The sequence below is a fragment of the Stegodyphus dumicola genome, chromosome X1 (assembly GCF_044657685.1).
Source record: "Stegodyphus dumicola isolate Sdum_Otavi_A_Nest chromosome X1, ASM4465768v1".
Lineage (NCBI taxonomy): Eukaryota > Metazoa > Arthropoda > Arachnida > Araneae > Eresidae > Stegodyphus > Stegodyphus dumicola.
In genome coordinates, this window is record NC_140780.1 from 150,603,912 (window position 1) to 150,621,655 (window position 17,744).

At 30.5% G+C, this 17,744-nt stretch overlaps 2 protein-coding genes and 1 non-coding gene across 3 annotated transcripts in view; 1 reads left to right on the forward strand and 2 right to left on the reverse strand.

Moving 5' to 3' along the window:
• Positions 1–17,744, reverse strand: part of LOC118183889 (phosphatidylinositol 4-phosphate 5-kinase type-1 alpha-like) — a 488,382-nt gene that overhangs the window by 314,014 nt on the left and 156,624 nt on the right. The window lies entirely within an intron of this gene.
• The window catches only part of LOC118197004 (uncharacterized), a 572,804-nt gene that overhangs the window by 148,559 nt on the left and 406,501 nt on the right, over positions 1–17,744 (forward strand). The gene's annotated exons all lie outside the window — the stretch shown is intronic.
• Positions 2,483–2,555, reverse strand: TRNAA-AGC (transfer RNA alanine (anticodon AGC)). The gene has a single exon. It is a non-coding gene; the product is annotated as a tRNA-Ala (tRNA).

Genomic DNA, 17,744 nt, shown 5'->3' on the forward strand with positions numbered 1-17,744 from the left:
TGGAGAGGTATGTTATTCAAAATTTGATATCTCTAGGTGCCGTTGTTTTATCACAATGCGAGAAACATACATACATTTATGCAGATTCTTCATTATTTAATTTCTTTAAATATAATACAGGGCTCTAATATTTGGTGGCAATAATTTCAAAAGTGATTCGCCTTTTATAGTGAATCGACGCAAAATGCGAAAACGAAATTAATAGTCCTTCTGAGCTAACGCTCCTTTGGACTAAAAGGGTTAACCTCTTTCGAAACTAATGTAACCTCACAATATAATACATAAACTATCATTACGTAAAGAAGTCAGTTTCAGAATCCATAAGGAAAACAGAGGGGTTTTAAAGATACATATTCTTGCAAAGGACTCATTACAAGAAATAAATTTACCTAAATACAGGTCCTTATCGAAACTGTTAAGGCCGTGGAGACAATATCAATACTTATTAAGCTTTTAACTACTGATTTCTAAAGAACTGTGAGAAAACAGGTAAAGGGTTAATTAGATCAGTGGTGGTTGATAGTTAGATCAGTACTTATCTAACTATCAACCAACAGATAAATGAATTAATGAATAAAATAATAAAAAAGTATACAAAAATAAAATTCTTAAATTTCGTATAAGACAATAATCATTCATTCAAAAATTTTGCGTTTTTAAAACTATGTGGCATTTTTATGGATTTTTTCCTTTACTTAATGCAACAAATAATGCTAATTTATGTTCTTCTTTGAAGTAAAGATTTCTTAATTTTATCTGAATTTCCTTAATTTCTCTTTCCGCATTAACAAATTATATAACTCATTAAATACTTTGTATTTAGAAGTTATTCGTAATTTATTCGAATGTCATTTGTCGAATGTTGTCAAATGTTGCACGATAATCATTGTTATGGTTTCGTAAATATTGTGCTTAATTTTGTATGTAAGTTTGTATTTCATATTCAGATATTAAAGAGAATTACTTTAAAAATGGTCTCTGAAATTCACTCCCCCTCCCCAGTAATTCGGTTCCGGATAGATCGATTATTGATCCACTTGCTTTACGATGTATCGATTTTTCTTCTTATCCAAAATCGATTGAAAAAATTGATTTCTTTTTGACTTTCTTCTTCCCCAATGTCCAATTCAAGTAGAACTTTCTCTCAATTCAATTTTTACGAAAGCTGATTTATTTCTTCTTGTCGCAATTTTAATCAGATGCTAAAAATGACAATTTATAGCATCAGCAATGACTGTTGTTGAAAATAAATTTGTAAGGATATATATATATAGTAAATCTAATTTCAATTAGTTCTACTAAAATTCGCTATCTAAATACAAAATTCGTAATATTATTCTTCCGGTAGAGCATCTTCTCTTTCAAGCATTTCATGTTGCATTGTTCTACGATTTCACTAAAATTATTTACATATGTATAAAATTCGTAACAACATTTTTAGTAGTATTATACTGTCTATTTAAAATCCTGTTTTTGGTATGCCTATTTCAGTAGCGTATATCTTTTGATACCAAAATAAAAATTCTTTCAGTATAGGGTCAAAAGCCCTCTGTTTCTGTCATCATCAACTTACAAATTTTCCAGACTAAAGGCATGAAAAAAAGGAATGAAAAGACAAACTATTTTGTTGAATTTATGCTTAGAAAGGAAAAATAAATTATTAATATATGCAAAATGCCTATTTAAAGTTATTTCTTCATTTTCTATTTAATTAAACACAAATGAAATACAAATGGCGTGGCAAGTGACACAAATAAAGTATTCAGTTCCACATTTTTCCAGTACTAATCTATTTAAAAACAAGCTAATGGCTTTTTTCACGTTAAAAAGTTCTGGATTTCTTTTTATAGAGTAGAAACGCCTTTTTATATTTTGTGATCATCACATTACATAATTTTAATCCTGCTTAAAAACAATTTTAAATCAATCAGATAAAAATGCATATATAGGGTGACTGCTAATTCATGGTACAAACTTTGAGGGCTGGTACAGGACACTGTAACAATTACATTTTGTAAATTAATTTTTAATTAATTTTACTTTATTTTTAATTAATTTTTTAATTTTAAATTAAGTTTGTAAATTACTCACATTCTGTAAATTCATTTCCACTTGTAAACGAGGTTAGGAAAATAAAACACTTTCCCTGTCATTTGTTCTTTCCTGTGTTTGTGCTTCGACGCTTCACTTTTGATCATACATCCCTATGCAAAATGTGATTGCTACAGTGTCCTGTACCAGTTCTCAAAGTTTGTACCATGAATTAGCAGTCACCCTGTATATTGCTAAGACCTCTGAATACGGGTAGTTGGAACCCAGCGAAAGGACTGGCTGCATAGTTGGTTTTCATGGTTTTCCTATTGTGTAAAATGACTAAAAGAAGGTTTTTTTTTTTTCTTAAAGTTTTATTCCATATCCTTTCTGTAGCAGTTACTCACATATGGAACATAAAAGCGAATGATTATATTTATATACAAAAAATTGGAGGCGCCGGGTATCGATCCCGGTACCTCTCGCATGCTAAGCGAGCGCTCTACCATCTGAGCTACGCCCCCTGACGTAAATCACTCACTTTAAAGCAAAGAAATGCAAGAAATATAAAACTAGTCTACGACTTGTTTCTTAAATGAGGTTAATACCTTACGGAAAAGGTGTGGCATTATACGAATAGTTGAACGAGAAAGCAAACAAACAAGGGGTCATTTTATCAAACGTGATAAAAGACTAGTGCCATGCAAGTGTTTCGATTCGGTTTCGCAACTCCTTAAATGACACAAAGTAATATTTAGTTGGGTTTTCCGAAAAATTTCCATCGTTGGCAAAATTTTTTGTTTAATTTGTTTTTATTCAAAGATATAAATATAAAATAAAATTAAAAATTTCAGTCAATAAAAATCTCACGGAAGTTTTAAAGGTACATGCTGTTTTGCACACATTTATTATATATTTATGAGTTAAAGTAAGCGGAGTCCACCGCAGCTCGGTTCCGGTATTTCAGTTTTTTTATTGAAATCGTAATTCTAGCCGGGGTCTTAAGCTGAGCTCTCGTACTTCCCTAAACAACTATATTGCAATTAAAAGTAGAAAATTCTGTTACTCTTGAAACTTTGTTTTAGCCGTTAGTAAAACTGGCATTTATGCTATCTATTAAATGATACCTTAGTTTCCATCTGAAAAGCAAAATATGTGGAAAATTTGAGTACTTCAGAATTAAATCCCTCAGTTCGAAATGATATTCCTCCATTCATTTGGTCAAAAAAGATTTCAAACTAAGTAGTAGCTAAGACATGGAAACAATTTTATTTGATCTCATAGAAAACTGCCTTAACTCTTTTTAGTCGGTTGTACCATGCCTTGTTATTAATTTAGTTGCTTTTCATATTAATTTCGTTTTGGCATTTTGCATTGATTCACTACAAACGGCATTTCACTTTCTAAATTGTTGCCACCAAATATTAGAGCCCTGTATTATATTTATAGAAATTAAATAATGAAGAATCTGCATAAATGTATGTATGTTTCTCGGATTGTGATAAAACATCGGTACCTAGAGCCATCAAATTTTGAATAGCGTACGTCTCCACCCGAATAGGGGCATCTGGAAGCCCAAATATGGAGTTTATTTTATTATCTATTGCATGTTTTGTAAAGCATGTAGGAGTTTTTGATTAAGAAACTCAATGATTTCAAAGCAGGCAGTGGCAACACTGTACCAAATATATATATATATATATATCTCCAGCGCGTGAAATTTTGTGTCGGAAATTCTAAAGATATGCTCTTTCAAATATTGTATGATATTACTGTTTAATTTAATTTTATGGTTTAAGTGTGAAGAAAATTATATTAATAAATAACGACAACTCTCAAAACGTTAAAAAAACGCTCCTTTGGGCGTAATATAAAATCTGAAAGCCTTCAGATTTTTTTATAATTGTTTAATTGATAATTCTTCTAATTATAATATTTTTATATTAATATCGAAACGTTTTTTCTTATCTTCTTAAATTGCATTTAATTTTAGTTACATTATTTAGCTTTAAAGGGGATCTTAGTCTCGAAATGGGATTTTGCGTCGGTTCGCTAAAAACGGTGTATCACTTTTCGAATTGTTGTCGCCAAATAGTTATCGCCCTGTATTATTTTTAAAGAAGAATAATCTGCATGCATGTATGTATGGTCCTCGAATTGTGAAAAAACGACGGTACTTATTCAAATCGGTTGAAAAATTGATTTCTTTTTAACTTTCTTCTTCTCTATTGTCCAATGCAGCTAGAAATTGCTCTCAATTCAATTTTTATGAAAGCTAATTTATTTCTTGATGTCGCAGTTTTAATCAGATGTTAAAAATGATATTTTATAGTGACTGTTATACGTTTATATGACTGTTAATGAAAATAAATTTGATGATTTACGATATAAATGATTATTTATCGTAAATCCAAAGTAATAGCAACTATTCTTTTCTTTTACTTTCGCTTAATAGGAATCCGTACCATTGCTTTGGGATGGAAAGAAAGAGTACAAGGAAGTCCTTTCAGCTAACTGCTTGAAGTAATATACCAAGATAATACGAAGCATTTAATGACAAAAGGGCTTTTAAAATTATTGTTGTATAAAATAATATTCCCGATCACTTAAGAATTCAAACAAAAAAAAAAAAAAAAAAAAAAAAAAAAAAAAAAAAAAATTGTTTCGACAGTGAAGTAGCCAAATTTCTCATTTTTCAATCGAAAGATCACATGTTACATTCCCTGGTCAAAGTGAAATTCTTATAGATCGAGTGTGAGCGTTTTAGGATCATGGTTCTCAAAGTAGGTCAGAAGAAAAGTTTTTGAGGGTTGTAGGATGTTTTGAAATATTGTTTTGCTAATTGTGTAAATTGCGCATAATTGGGAATTTATTTGTAATTACCTATTAATTAAAGTAACTGTATATTTTCATTTGTTATTCTTCCTTATTATATTATTATTCTCTCAGAAATTTCGTTTTTTATCTTCCTTCCTTTCACATTAACGTTATGCATGTAGATAGCGATAAATTGCAATCATGTGCATATATATTGCGAAGTTAAGAAGTTCGAGAAACTCTGCTTTAGAATATTACTGCGACTGCAAATTTCGTAGTTTTCATGGCCAGTTTACAAGAGCATTACTTATATTGATGAGCCATTAATGAATTTTCATGAAGGAAGCGTCACTGAATAGAAATGATATATTTCGCAAATATTAGGAAGTAAGAAATTATAGATGACTACCTTGGAATTACTGAATTACCATCTTTCTTCAAGAAATCTTATGTTAAAATTTGTTTCCTTGAATTGATTTAAGTATTATATACTTTGCAGGGGATTCAATATGCAATTATATTTTTTTCACTGATTTCCAGAGAAATATTCTCTGATGTCTACGGAAAATGACTTTAAATGCTTGAGAAAATATGAAATTATTTTACATGAAATACTACCAATTGTAAAACACAAATGTATCAATATAATTTTCAAGTAATATTCGTAGGTCACAATTAAAACCGCTGTAGCATATAAATGATATAATATATCACGTAAATGACAAAAACTTCCTTCTGTATAAGTAGAAAATCCCGTAAAATGTTTTACACATATAATTTGGCAGTTCAATCATTATTTAATTAATATGTATTGAAGCCTGCTTTAAACGTGAATGTTTTATTTAATAAATTCATATATAAAAATTAAATATAAATATTTATAGTTCTAGTAAGTTCTTAAGATTTTTAAAAGCAATTATTGAATCGTAAGAAGATTCTGAAAAAACAGTTCAAAGCATTTTTTTCCTTATAAAATATTTTAATCATCATTGAAAATATTATTCCTTTTCTAAGCGTCATATTTTTTTCTATTTACGCCAAGTTATTAATAACTCTTAATGAAAGATAAAGAATATGCATCATAAAGCAATTAGTTTCATTTCTTTGAGACATTTGGTTATTCTTTTTACTTCTGTGTTTGTATTCAGTTTGTATTTTACAGTAGTTATTCATTTTTTTCATTTAGCTACATCATTTGTATAAAATTGAAATGTTTTGAAAATACTGCTCTTTATGTGATTATCGCATCTGAATTTCATTTATAACCTTTCAAAAAATTATTTCAGCTTAAATTCTTATGTAAAACGTGTAGGATATAGTTCTCCTCAATATCATAAAATGTAACTAGGTCTACCTAAGTTTTAACCCGTGCGAATTTTTGCACAGACTTAAAGATGAACACAATCAGGGAAAGGGTGTAAAAGACACTTTTATTGAACATGATACAGTTTACAGAAGGCACGGACTTACGTGGTTACAACACCGACCACTTGCGGTGAGAACTTAAAACATATGTAATACTAAATGTAAAGGTAAAGAGACAACAAAACTACAACAAGACTACAAAATTCAGTTTAAAGGTAACGCATTGACTCAGAACCTACATCGGCAGGTTATTAATTCGGCGGGAAGAATCCGAAGCCGATATTCAAGGTTAACAGATGGAAGAAATATGAACGTGAGATCACAATAGCGAAACCACACTCTGACTAAACTTTTCGCTACATCAGTTTAAATACACTCATTCACCCTAGCTAATTTATATCCTGGCGAGGAAACGTGAGGGAAATAAGAGAAGACAGAAAAGGCTTACAAAATAAAATAACTATTAGTAAAAATAAATGAAACCCGACAAACTGCCTTATTTAATAATGTGAGTTAAGCATGTCGATTAATAATTATGATTGTTAAATGCGCATTTGTAACTATGAGCTTGAGTTAGCTGTTAATTTCTTGTTTTGAGTGTTTTTATCCCTTTCCTGCTGCTTTCAATAAATAATGAAAATTAAGAGCTATAAAACTACTTACAAAAGGGCCATCAAGCCTTTTCATTATTCAGTGACACAATATGATTTCCTTACTTGGTTAAGCACTACGAATCTTACCTCTTATTACCTAAACAACCACATTTAACAGTTTCAGTTTTGGGGGTTACTGTCAGTGCAGCATTTCTCTTGAACTCGAAGTTCTTTTGCATAAAAAATTGATGGGAATACAATCAATTATACATTAAGCATCTTTTGCTTACAAAGTTGAGCTCCGGTGTGTTTGTAAAAAATACTTAGAGAATTATGAAGCTTTAGCTCGATTTTTTTTATGACGAGGGAAAGAAAGGAAAATAAATTTAGCGAATGAGAGATTTCAGATACGCCATCTGTAATTTTTCGATTAAATTCAGCTGTGCTACATCGATTAGCATTACCACAAGCGGTAATCAATTTTCGTTTCAGTTTTTCTCTATATTCTCTTTTAGGAAAGGATAACAATGAAAAACACTTATGCGAGCAAAATCGTTTACATGCCAATGATTCCATATGAGAACATTTAAAAAAATTATTAAAAAAATTAGAAGTTAATTATTTTTCAGATTAGGAGAAATAACTTCTTTATTTAAATTACTTCTTTAATTGAACTGATTTTTAAAATAATCTGTTTTACTGGAAAAATAATGTGTTATTATTCACTGTAGATACATTACATTTTTCAGATCTGGGGAAAGAATTCGTTCATTTCAATTACTGGCATGGTAGAAATACCTTTTAAAAGAATTTGTTCAAGGGAAAATACATAATATTTAATATTTACTGTAGCATCGTTTTACGGAAAGTCTAATTTATTTAATTTCCATAATACTGAAAGCTCGGAAATAAAAATAAATTAAAAAAAAACTTCTGAAAGCTTTCAGGTTTTATATTACTCCCAAACGAGCGGTGCTTTCACAGACTCATACCCGTTTCGAGAGCATTTGGGCTAACGCAAAATTGGGCTAAAAATATTTAAAAACAGCATATCTTTAGAATATCCAATAGACGGTCTCGTGCGCTGCAGATAAAAATTTTTTATTCCCTACAGTGTTGCCACTGCTCGCTTTGAAATTGTTGAGATTTTTAATAAAAAATTCGTTAAAGTTTTACAAAACATGATATAGACAATAAAATAAATTCCAAATTTGGCTTCCAGGCGCCCATGTTTGGGTAGAGAACTATGTTAATCATAATTTGATGACTATAGGTACCCTTTGTTTTTTTTTTCAGAAAGCGAGAAACATACATACATTCATGTAGATTCTTAATTATTTAGTTTTTTTAAATATAATACAGGGCGATAATATTTAGTGGCAACAATTTGAAATGTGATACAGCCATTTATAGTGATTCGACGCAAAATACCATTTCGAGACTCATAGCCCTTTTGGGCTAATAAATAGATTCAAAATTGCTTGATAATTACTGGCATTCAACAGATTATATAGGTTTTACTACCATTTAGTAAAAATCAGTTCAGTATTACAAGTGTATGCATAAATTAGATGGGGGTGCGAGGGGAAAGAGAGAGGAACATACCAAACTCGAAAGTCATTTTTTGCCTCATGTATTAGTTGAATTTTCCTTTTAACTAGCTTAATAGCTTACAGGTTCACTGGGAGACCTTTTAAGTCACTGGATCTAGTGTCACTAAGCCATTAAGTCGGCAACATTGCTACTAATTTAGTTATGAAACTTAAGTGGCAAAACGCGGCGTCATAGCTCTTACGCGTTACTTCTTTCTCCCGATTCTGGACAAATTTCACATTCATAAAAATTTATCTTCTTTACACTATGACATTTACTGCAACCCACTTCTTTCAAACTGCAACCCACTTCTTTCAAAACTTTCAAAATTCTAATAGCTTAGCTTTTCATGTTTCATTACTACATTCCTCTATAGATAACGCTACTCGCGTTTTCGCTCTGCTCCACTTATTGATTTCCATATAAACAGTTAGGTCTTCCCCTATCTCTGCAGAAATATTTTTGCTCCTGAAGAAGAGGAATCTCTGTGTGCTCACCCTTGAAATCGATAGAAGTTTATTTAAAAATCTCCGCCAGACTATGGTTGTTTTTTTTTTATTATTTTTATGTTACCAAGCTCTATTTCATAACATTTGTTTAATTTGTAAACGCCATTTCATATTATCGATGTATGTGTTTTATGAATAAAACATATCATGTGCACATACACATATTTTATTTCGTTCGTGTTGCTGTTCTGTGGTTTATTCAACTTTAAAAGTTTATGCGCCAGTAATGCATGAATATTTTCAGGAGGTATGTGAAGCGTTATTCAACTTTAAAAGGTGTGTGCCATTTATGCATGCATATTTTCAGGAGGTATGTGAAGCGTAATAGTTTAAAAACTACTGAACCGGATGCTAAAAGGAAAAAAAATCTGAAACAAAAGTCTAACCGTGATTGCATTTGCCGCGGAGTTAAAATCTTTTCGCTGGCGCGATTCCTTTGAAATCAGTCGCGAGATTTCATTAAGGTACATCGCATAAGATCCATTAACTGGAAGCTTTTAGGAAGCTATTATTGAATATGCTTAGTGTTTACGCTTTTATTTTAACCAGAAGACTTCTAAATCTATATTCTGAAAATTCTCCCTTAAACGGTTCAGAATCGGTTTCTGTAAATTTATGGTGAATGTGGAAAATACTTGCGGCGTCCGACGACCCTTCTTGCCTCGAAAGTTGAAAGTAATGATAACACTGATGACTATGCTTGGAAAGAAAGAATCACATTTTTCAGGGAAAGGGTTCCAAAAGGCTTTGCTGAATTATTTATTACAAAATGCATAGCACAGAACAACGAGACTTGAGCTTCTGAAGCACGCCTATTGCAAAGTGTACTCTTATTCATCTGACAATTAGAGGCAGAAATTTAATAACTTCTAATATGTTTACTTACCTGGGAAGGCAATATAGATAACAGCAAAACGAGTTACGAAAAACACTACTATAAATAATTCATTTGTCTTGCATAAAGCTAAACAAATAAGAATTAAAAATAAAGAGCAAATGGATAAATAAACCTTTTTAAACAAACAATAACTGAAAAAGTTGTGTGATTAAAATACACTAAGCCTACGGAAGTATGTTAAATTCATCACTTCGCCCCCCCCCAAAAAATACTAATGTAATTTTCTTGCAAAAATTTAATTTCTGTAAAGGAATACATATAAATGTTACATTTTTAAATTTTTTTCCTTCATCAGTTAGCCTAAATAAAATGTTGGATAAGTGAGATATTCAATCCAAAGAATGCTTTTATTTAATTAAAATTAAAATACAATACTATGAAAATTATGAACTAATTCAAGAGTTTCGTAATTTCTTAGTTCATTCAGTTCTTAAAATTCTGAATACCATGGTATAATTCTCACTCCCCAATGAAACTGGCTGAAATGATTAAAATTTCTACCAAACTTACTCTTTTAAGTATTAATTATTTAATGATTCTTGTATGTAATTAAAAGTATGAAAAATGACTTTTCTGTATATTTACTTCACACTCTTATGATTCTCAGGAATTAGCAAAAATTTTTAAGTAATTAATCATCGTGCATAAGCTTGGAAAGTAGCTATCGTGTATACAGAAATTTCGGAAAGAATTATCGTACACCCAAATTCGAAAATAAAAATATTTGTTATTTAATAATTAAAATACAAGTGTCCCTCGCTTTACGAATGTTCACTTCACACCAGTTTACTTTTAAATTAGTTGATGAAAAAACAATTAACAAAGGTTTCGTTTCTTTGAACCACGATATTTTTGCTTTTCATTTTTCTGTAATGGTTGAATGAAACAAATCTTTCAGAATCTGTTTTATCTAGTGACTACAAAAAGGTACAACTTAATAACATAGAAATATTTCAGAAAGTTCCTCATGAAGTCATTTTGCAACAGAAAAAATATGTCAGTCTTAGAAATCAAGCATATCATAAAAGCTACAGCAAACAACAAAGCCCAAATTAGGCACCAGCTCAAGCAGGCATTACAAATTCAGAGATCTGATGGTTAGCATGAAGATAAGGCATATATAAATGAGCTTAAATTGCGTTTTCCATTCAATTCCTAAACTGCTCACTACCGAATTTCCGAAGGCTTAAACGCACCTTCTCCATCGTTCAATCTTTCAGCAATTTGCTTTCTTTACGGTTTTGGAAAGTGAAACTGAGATCTAAATATATTATTTCTACTTATGTTAAATGTATATTTATCCCACCATTATTTCTTTTAGTGTTATTTTAGGTTTTAAGAAAGGTTTAATATGATATAATAGCGTATTTCTTAAACATATAGAAGTTCTTGAAGTTCATATAAATTTAAGCGCCTGTATAAATTACTGTTAGTAACTCTTGTTTCACTTTACGGGTTTCCAAAGCTTTCGCATGGACGCTGTACTTTCGGAAAGCAGGGAAACCCAATAAGTGTGATTACTGCATAGTCCGGGTTTTAAACCAATATCCTTGCAGAGACATTAGGTACTTATTGAAAGCCAGACAGATGAAAAATGAGCAATGCCTTCACCGGGACTCGAACCACGGACCTCTCGAATACGCCCAGATCATACTGACCAGTACACCCCGAAGGCATGCTAAGAAGGCGGGAAAAATACCTTATATCCTACCTTTGCAGAAGTAACCGAACATGATAGAATGAATTTTTTATTTTAAAGTTTTTTTTGGGGGGGGTTCCTCTTATTAGAAGTTTCATGCAAGAAATGAGTATGACTGCTGCTGCAAAAATGTTTCTTGGAACATAGAAATATATCCTCTGAAATATACGTGAAGAAATAAAGATGCATGTCGCTATTTCCTGTAAATTCCAATTGTTAGAACATACAAAGATACTTGCAAAGATAGACTCAAAGTTTTAAACCAAGGAGGAAGTTTAAACATCTTATATGGCACCAAACTATTCTTTATTCTCTTCAGATTATGGAAAATATGTATTTTTAGGATATGTTAAGGAATCTTAAAAGTGAAATCAGAAAAACATAAAAAAATGTCGCTCACTCTGTACTATATTTTCGCAAAGCTATCAATGTAATCAATGTAACAGATTACGAATACAAATTCATACAGAAAAATACGGAAATTATTTTGAGGAATTTTATAAATGAAATTACTTATAAACAGCGTTTCAGAAACAGTATGTAGAATCTGTCTTGAATGATTTCAAGATTAATTAATTTGAAGATTATTTTGCAGAATTAGAATTGCTTAAATAATAGTTCATTATTTAACAACATTAAAATTTAAATACTCCATTCTGTTAATTTTTGAAGCAGATTTATTCCTGCAATCAAATCAGACTACCATATAACAGGAAATTTATATAGGAATAACTAATTTTAAAGAATATAAGTGTATGTTTTGGCACGAATTAAACACTTTTAAAACTAAAGCTAGTGCTATAGGCCCCGAAAATAAACCTAAAGCTCTATCCTTGTATTTTTTCAATTTATTTTTTAAAATAGAAATGTCATTTGTGCATCTGCATGTAAAGTTATCTTGTAATGATCAACTAATAAATTGTAATTACTTGTAATATAATAATAATTTTCTTATTTGTTTGAAAAGTGTGCTATTAAGTATACATCCTAAATATAATTCAGAGTATAACGTGTAGAAATAAAAAAATATATATATACCACATACGTATTTAGGCTCTTTGCGTTTTAAATTTTCCGTCACATTACTTATGGTATATCCCTAGAAAGACATTAGAATTTTTTTGCTATTTTCATTTTTTATTAATAACTTTCTGACTACGTAATATTTTTCCCGTTGTAATTTACGGACGTCTAGTTGTTCTTGCTTAATCAAACATCTTTCGCCAAGTTTCAGCACTTCGAAAGAGAATAATAGCTCTAGAATAAATGCATGCTGCAACCATACAAAATGTTTGTAATTACTCTCGAAAGTAAAATATTTCTGGTAAGGAAACAAATGTCTCAGTTCCAAAGTTTTATGGTTGAGAAAATGTTTCAGTCCTAAAGACAAGACAAAAAGTTTCACAAAAGTTGAATCTTTAAAAGAAACTGAAAAGCATCACATCATTTTCGTGCTTATCCAGCGAAAATAAAAACGGATGCTAAGAAAACAGAATGTTTGAAGAGAAGACAAAAATTCTTAAAGAACCTGAAACCAGCCTGTAGAGTCAAGTAGAAGGAAGTTTTCGGAATATAGTATTCCGGGTAAAAAGGGAACAGTGAGCATTCTTCTGCAAACGTTTTAGTATATCAGATAATCAGTATAAGTTTAAAATATTGCGCTACTGTTCATATGGTCTTGTAACTTTAATCTAGTGTTATTGATTACCTAATATTTATTCTATTTTCTATGTTTGATACTATACTTTTTCGGGGTTTCGTTTCACTAAAAACCCACCGGTGACCGAGTGAATAAGGTTACAAAACGTAATTAATTCGACCTGGCTTCAAATCTCGGCTAACGGGCTAGTTGTAAGAGTGTTTTTTGTGGTTTTGGCTTCGTGTAGTGTGAATACAAGCAGTTTTCCCTCTTACACCCCCCAAAAGAAAAACCTTTACAAATCATTCCTTTCTAAATTATCCCTATGCGCTCTAGCATAATCATTTTCAAGAAAATGTTGCGAAGGAGATTTTCCGGAGTAAATGATCAAGTCTATAAGAAACGCACAGCATTAATTTTTTTAATTCTTTTAAATTACTTTATAAGGTATTTCTCCCGCCTTCTTAGCGTGCCTTCGTGGTGTAGTGGTCTGCATGCATTCCAGAGATCCGTGGTTCGATTCCCGACCAGGGCATTCCTCCTTTTCCACTTCTCCTGCTTCCAAAAATACCTAATGTCTCTACAACTTGAACTCTCTTTTCCACTTATTTACAACAGTTTTATATAATTACCTAATTCTTAATGAATTCTCTTTTGAAACACACGAAACACTTGTAAGAGAATTACCTAGAGCTATATTCCAGTAGCCATTCCAGTTTGTAAACCAGATTAAATATAAAATGAAATATATAAACTTAACATATCATGTGCCCATAGCTCGTTATCCTACTTAAAAACAGAAAAATTAAGTGCCATTAAAACTTTTAAAAGAATAAAAACGAAATTCTGTATTTATATAGTCTGGACATTTTTCTATAAGAATTTTGCTCAAAGATAATCGTTTCCATTCTTCCTGATGGCTTGCGATATTTCTTTCAAATAATTCTAACATATATAATTAGTCATAAAATAACTTACATTGATTTAAATTAAAAATAAAAAATTATGAAAATTTTCGAAGTCTTATTAGAACGTTTGCCAAGTGGGACAAAATTTGAGAATAAATAATGATAACCTTATTTATTTTTTGACGCATAAATAAGAAACATACTTGTATGGAAATAATTTTAAACTGTCTTTCTTACAGTTTGACACTTGATGGCGTTTCGATTCTGATCATGTTTGTAACCATGGAGAAAATCTGCTAGAAATTATCTTCATCGCAGATCGCAGATGCTCTTCAGTCAATCGGGTTTTTTCATTTATTTTCAGTTTTAATAAAAAGGCGTTCATATATAAGTGTATTGCCAAACAAAACGATAATTCTTTGTGCAAACATTTGTAACTGTTATTTATGTTTTGCTAATACGAATAAAATGTAATCAAATCTGTATCTTAAAATCTTTGAGTAAAATTTATATCACGTTGTAAATTAATTAGCTCTATTTATAAATTTTCTGATGCATTTTTCATGTTTAATGGAAAACTAAAATCTTGATATCTTTTCATCACCGTATTTGCACCAAATACGTAATCGAAATCTCTTCACGAGCCACATAAAGACGATTCGGGGGTCACCAATTTGAGACCATTGCTCTATAGTATGTATGCATACAACATATATGCATTTCCGTGTGTATACACACATGATACGTACTCAGGTGCTGTAAAGTTAGCAAATAGAAATTATTATTATAATGAAATAGTGAAAATAAGATAAGGACTTTGTTTTTAAGCAGAATTTTAAAGCTGAACGAATAAATACAGAGCAGAGATAATACTGACTTATAGGCAGTTAGCTCTAATTCGTTTTGCCTTATCCAAGTAATTAAATCTGCGGTATTTTTTAACAATATGTAAAATCTTGTAACAAGTAAAAAATGAAAATATTTTTTTCAGTGACTAGCTATTTGTACAAATATTAAACAACAAAATTCAGTGAAAAAAATACTTATAGTTCACCCTCGCCCTTTCCTTTTTCTATTGGCCATCTTTGGTCACCCCTTTTATGTTTTTATGGGTAATCCTAATGAATATTAAATTCATCTACTAAACTTGTTCTCTTGTTATAATTAATATTCTGCAATATTTGTCTTATGTTTAACATAAATAAGGACCAGTTTTGTTTAAAAAGTTCCTTTATGACGGCTTTTCTCCCTGTGGGTAGATAGCCTGCAGATAGTAGCCTGTTTGCGTTTTCCTATTTAAACAATTCAGCTATAACATTTTCGAAACCATAAAATCCTGTAACGCGCTTTGATGCAATATGCAAACTATTTTCCGCTACAACTATCGCTCTGTACTACTAATGAAAAACAAAATTTAAAGAACGATTCTAAATTATCTTCGATCCCTCCTTATTTTCTCGCCCATTTTTTATGACATTTGTAATCCCTGTCAAGATTAAATTGCAAAATATTCCTGTTTTGAAAATAAAAAACTTAAGTAAAAAAAAAACCTTGAAAAATTGTAAGTTTTTATTTCCCAGACAACCGGACAACGAAAAATTAATTTTTTCTTCGTAACATTTTAAAAACCGTTGTTAATAGCTCAGCTAAAAAAACGGATTTTATTATATTGCATATCTGGTACTTTCTGTGGAAAGGTACTGAATCATTTATAATAGCGCATTAAATATTCAGCGCTTCCAAACATTCAGGAAAAATAAGTTTGGCTCCGAGCCTTTGGCATTCATCTTGGGAGAGAAAATAAACAGACAAGTTACGGAAATATGATTTCTAGCGCGCGAGAATTTTGCGTCAGCCTTGATATTTTGCATGCCATTGAGAAATAACTTATGCATGTAGAAATCTTAATGAAGCTTCAAGATTATTTTTCTATTAGACAGATTTTACTGAGTAATACTTTTAACATGTTTACTTGTTATTATTTAGGAGGTTACCCATCATGAGGATAAAAAGGATTTTTGAGTGAAATTTAGTGAGTGAAATTTTGAGTGAGATATATTATTGCTGTTATGTTGCATGTTCTTATTACATTAGAATGATGCCTAAAAATAACGATAAATGGCATATATTTTTAGCAGAAGTGCTTTCAGCGATCAGGGCGTTTTCAATAAGGTGCAATTGAAGAAAGCAACTGAGTTGAACTTCTGAGAAAGATTTCTGCTGAAGTAAAAATAAGTCAATTATCATTGGTTTTCTCAGGCTATAACATTTTCTGGCTATAACATTTTAACAAGTTTTATTTAGTGTGGCTTTTTCTCTCATATTGGATGTATCAAAAAAAATTTAATCTTCCAAAATAACGCGCTGTCTGTAAACTAAAGAAGTACTGAAGTATTACGTGACTTTTTATTAGTTGGACATTTCATTTCAAATTTTAAAACTTTGTCTATTGCTTTCGAAAGAAGTATAATCCTTCATTACAATGCATCTCAGCTCGAGTTCCTTGTTGAATATGTAACAGTTAATTTACTTGTTATATAGAAAAAATTATTAGTATTTAAAAATGCAAAAAATTTCAATACATTTCATATTCAATACATCAAGACAGTACATTTCAGCTTGAGTTTCTTGTTGACTGTGTAACACTTCATTTATTCTTTATGTAGAAAATAATTCATATTATTTTAAAGTTCAATAAATAGATTAACTAATGTATCTCAAGACGAAATTTTTTTTAAATAATTATCTTTCGTGTCTTGAGAATAAAAGAAAAAATACCGAAAGAGAATCCGCAGAGTTTAAGCAATAAACATTTTAAATAGTTTCAAGAAAAAATATTTCCAGCTCTCAAATGTGGGTTTAAATCTGTTCGTTGCAATCATGCGTGATTTCTGTGTAATCTAATATTCTAAGTACTACTAGAATTAGTTTAAGATTCTCACTTAACCTTCTGTTCGCGAGTAAAAGTACACATAAAAGCGTAAAAAGAAATTCATACCTTTTCTTCCTCCGAAATTGATCGTAGTTGAAATCCCAGTTTCTGCCTACGATATAAGAATGTTCCCCACGTATATTCAGGATAAAAGGTGAACGCCTTATTCATGGATCCCGCGTTCAGAGGGTTAAATATTAAATTTTAACTTTTTGAAATATTTTTATAATTTAAAATAAAATTGACTTTTTTTTACATTTAATATTTTTGCACATTAACTGTATTTATCCCACTATTTTTATTTTCATAGTCACAACAGATTTGTGTATAGCGAATTTACATAACAGCTCAATATATAGAAACACAATCAAGTCCTCCTCGACTTAAGACAGTTACAAATGCCCATCACGAGGAGAAAATATTGTTTAGTTGAAACAAATATTTACTAGTATACCTTTGTTACCCAATATCCTAGTTTTGGCTAGCCCACGTGCAAACTCATGTAACCAAAAATATATCTTTTGATAATAAGATGAATATCTCATTTAGGTTTGTAAAACTGAGCGTGAAAATGCCGATGTACAGGTACTCATCATTAAGCTGAAAACTCGCTAGATCTACTAATATTGAAGCATTAAACTTATAGCTTCCGGACTGCATCAATGCTACAATAAACCATTCTCCTGCTGAGCTTGAAGATAGCGAGTAGAAAAAGGGGAGCACTTATTACTAATTTAAACAATCATAGTACCACTTCGTA